The sequence below is a fragment of the Wasmannia auropunctata genome, unplaced genomic scaffold (genome assembly GCF_000956235.1).
Source record: "Wasmannia auropunctata unplaced genomic scaffold, wasmannia.A_1.0 LD335341.1, whole genome shotgun sequence".
Classification (NCBI taxonomy): Eukaryota; Metazoa; Arthropoda; class Insecta; order Hymenoptera; family Formicidae; genus Wasmannia; species Wasmannia auropunctata.
The window spans coordinates 26,219-30,178 of record NW_012027549.1 but is presented as its reverse complement, the minus strand read 5'-3'; the positions used below and the strand labels follow the sequence as shown (position 1 = coordinate 30,178).

The window sequence follows — 3,960 nt, the reverse complement described above, 5'->3', positions numbered from 1 at the left end:
TCAGTTGTTGTTAGCTATTTGTTATTTTAATATATTGTTTTTTATAAAAAAAATTTTTGTGAGCAAAATATTAATAGCATGTTGATTTAGCAACAGATTTATTCAACATTGCAGCAGCTTAGCATTAATCTTGTTTTTTTGCCGGCACAATTTATTAAATATAGATTTGTCAAATACAGTTTTATTAGCAAATTAACGACAAAAATTAATAACGAATACATTGTTTCATTTTATTATATACTGTTCTTATCTTTTAATGATGTACATTTTGTATTAAGAAATAATAACTAGAAGGAGTCGTAATGTGTTTATGTTTGAAAACAAATTATACAAAAGTATGTAATCTGTACAGAATATCTACAAATTTTTGAAATGTTTTTGCATTATTTGTGATTCTGAAAAACGTATTTTATTTTTTTATATCCTTATTTCTATAAATTCTGAGAAATAGAAAGTGTCAGGAGAATATGATCGGATAAGAAATGACATCAAAATTAAATAATCATAATTTCAAGAATTCCTAAAATTTTCTTGTACTAAGAATTTTTGAATTGTGGAAGGTAAACAAGGTTTTAAAAAAATATAATAGAATGAGAGAATATTTGAATGCAAAAATTTATTAAAGCATTTATTATTTATTATATCGTTTAATAAAAAGGTCCTTTTAGAAAATATATAAAATGAAAATATATTGCTTCCGTAGTGATTTTGGGCGAGTTGAACATGATCCTGTTTATTAAATTGTTTTATCACGTTACAAAAAATTGCAGTTAAAGTTGCAAAAAGAGCTATTTTAGAGTATTTTTGCATATTAAAATTATGTGATATATTGGAGAATTTTATTGCAATTAGAATTAAGCGTATTCCTTAAAAAGAATTTATTGTGTCGATTACGATTAAAAAGATATTTATAATTAATTTATATCGCATCAAAGTTGCGATATGTGCTATTAGGAACTTATTTTTTTTAATTACGTAGCAACCGTAAAATTTTTTAGATCGTTGTATACTAATAACTACCAGAGTTAATAATTTAAATTGCATGAAAAATCTATAAATTCTAAAAATTCGAACATTTTTTTAATTTTAATATCTGCCACACTGATTCTGTTATTTTGAATGTATTCATTTTGATATCAGCGATCTAAACCCTTAAGTTTAATAATACATTTAAAAAATATTTGATAAATCCTTAATAGCATATATATATAATATATGTCATAACTTTAACGCAATAAACTCAATACCCTGAGAGATCAAACATAATGAGTTCGTAATCTCTAGCTGTTTACGTGACAAGAGATATAATAGTTTTAGCATCACGACAATTAATTTAGCATATCTCTCAAATGATAGGGATATATATGGCTTTTTTTAGGGAGGACCACCGACCTCAGAATATTTTTCTATCATTAATTGATGACCTATACTAATCATAAACAGCTTTTTAACCATAATCAACATAACATTAATTTCTTTTAAAGACTGAAGAAGTTAATTCCTCTTCCACGTCACAATAATAAATCGGGTTTTATAAGATTAGCAAAATAATATATTTACTTTACAATAATTGTTTTGGGCATAAAATCAAACGTGATTGTCCAAAAATAATATTTTACTCGCAATTCTCTAATTGCAATGAGTAATATATATATATTTTTTTTTACTTAAATATTTGCAATTTATTTAAATAATACATTATTAAAATCATGATTTTTATTATATAAATGTTTTATAAATAAATATGAATACTTATAATGCTACCGCAATATCATATATTTTGCAATATCATATCGCAAAATTACATCTTTTTTCGTTTATTTTACCATCTCTTTGGATAATCAAACACTGATAACTAAAAAAATGCAGTTTTAAATAATATTAACTATTAGCAAGATATAATACAAATGAAATACAATATAGTTATACATGTAGAGATGTATAAGCGTTTTTTTTTCTAATAGAAAAAAACATTAGAAAAAAAACGTGTTTATATTTCATTGAAAAAATACAAATTTGTTTTTTTTCTAGTTTCGATGGCACAACTAACTAATTGTAAATAGTAATTACATAATTATATAATTAATTTTAATCTACATTGATGTACGTGATTTAATCTACTGCAGTGATCTACATTTAACTTTTATAAAAGAAGAGTTTTTAATTCTTTTTTTAAACAGTTTTTTCTTCAGTAGAATTTATTATAATTATTTATTGAGGTTCTTGCTTCAAAATAAATATGTTTCAGAATCAATATATTGGCTTCCTCGTTCTGCAAAAATTAAAATGATAATTTAAATCTATTGTCTATAAAATAAACAAATCATGAAAAATTAACTTATATTAATAGCTTATATTAAAAATAGTAGATATTAAATAGATAGCTGAAAAAAAACAAAATTTGAGAAAAACAAGATTTTGTTTTTTTCTTAAAAAAAGTATTTTATGAAAAAACAATTTGCAGATTTTTTTTCTATTTACATCTCTAAGTGCATGTCTAAAAAACATTGAGCTAATAATAAATCATAAAATTAATATTATATTAATATTATATTATTAAACAGCCACGCAAACTAAGGATATTGGTCTTTAATAGTATCTCGTCGGTATATGTACACACGTATAAACATATGTACATACATACACGCGTACGTATAACACGACTGACACGAATAGACACACACGCACTGGCCGCACTGGCGTGACGACATCTGTGTACGTATTTGTACACCCGTGTATGTGTAGACTGATGTATACGTATTTGTGTATTTGTGCCTTGTGGCTGTCAGATATGTCGGATATAGTGAACTAATGCGTTGCACAGCAGCAAGTACATTCCTCAGGTATATTCATCTGTCAAGTCCCTCACATTTTTTCGGTTATCGTAATTTATGAACGAATATTGCAGAAAGCTATCGTTTTATCCCGCTGCTCCTTCGTTGTTCATTACTGTTATTTTTAGGTTAAGTAGCCTAGATAAAGGAGTGATGTCATCTGTTTTAGTATTGTTATTCATCGCAAGATAGAGAATTACGGGTAAAATATTATTTTTGGACAATCACATTTGATTTTCTGCCCGAAGCAATTATTGTGAAGTAAATGTATTATTTTGCCAATCTTACAAAACCCGATTTCGAAAGGATTAACGTAGGAGCGTCGTGCTCTCCAACAATCGCGATAATTTTACGTATAGCTCTGATTATAATCGAGCTGACGACATTTTTTGACATCTTTGCCATTTTTAATTTAATATCATTAACATTCTTATTTTGCAAAGATACAAGTAATTTTAGTTACTGCTGCAATGTAGAAATGTGTGGTAGATCCAATACAAAGACACTAATCGTACATTGAAGAAGATGAACGAATATTTTGAGCAATTATTCCATCGTCGATTTTGATATTGCAAACTTCGTGTGACCGTTTTATCTCTTATTGGATTATTTATGCGTATCAGATTGCACTATTGTTATATGAAATGCCTTAATGCTGCATCAAAGTGATATTTATTCTATTATTTTGTATTTTTAAGAAATATGTGGAAATACATATGTATGTATGATGATTTTTAAATCATTACTATAATTTCAATCGACAATACATTAAATCTTACAAACGTTTCAGCTCCGTTCGAGCCATCCTCAGTATAATACAATTCTAATTATCATTTCAGCACATTATTCGTGTCGTTCCAGACTCAAACTGTCCGTCGTCAATCCAAGCTCTCATGTTAAAATCTCCAAACAGATGTCGATTGCACGATCCTGAATTTTTCCATCCTGCTATGAACCCGGCGTTTGCAGATTTTAACATGAGAGTTTAGATTGACAGTTTGAGTCTGGAACAACACGAATAATGCGCTGAGATAACAATTAGAATTGCATTACACTGAGGATGGGTCGAAGGAAAACAAAACGTTTGTAAGATTTAATGTATTGAAATTATATATATATATATATA

General features: G+C 26.8%; 1 protein-coding gene across 1 annotated transcript in view; it reads left to right on the top strand.

The window, feature by feature from the left end:
* Nucleotides 1–2,745: 2,745 nt before the first annotated feature.
* Nucleotides 2,746–3,960, top strand: part of LOC105457207 (T-cell immunomodulatory protein) — a 6,119-nt gene continuing 4,904 nt past the window's right edge. Inside the window, exon 1 of the mRNA XM_011701729.1 lies at nt 2,746–2,843. The gene's annotated coding sequence lies outside the window, so the exon portion shown is untranslated. The remainder of the gene's footprint in view (nt 2,844–3,960) is intronic.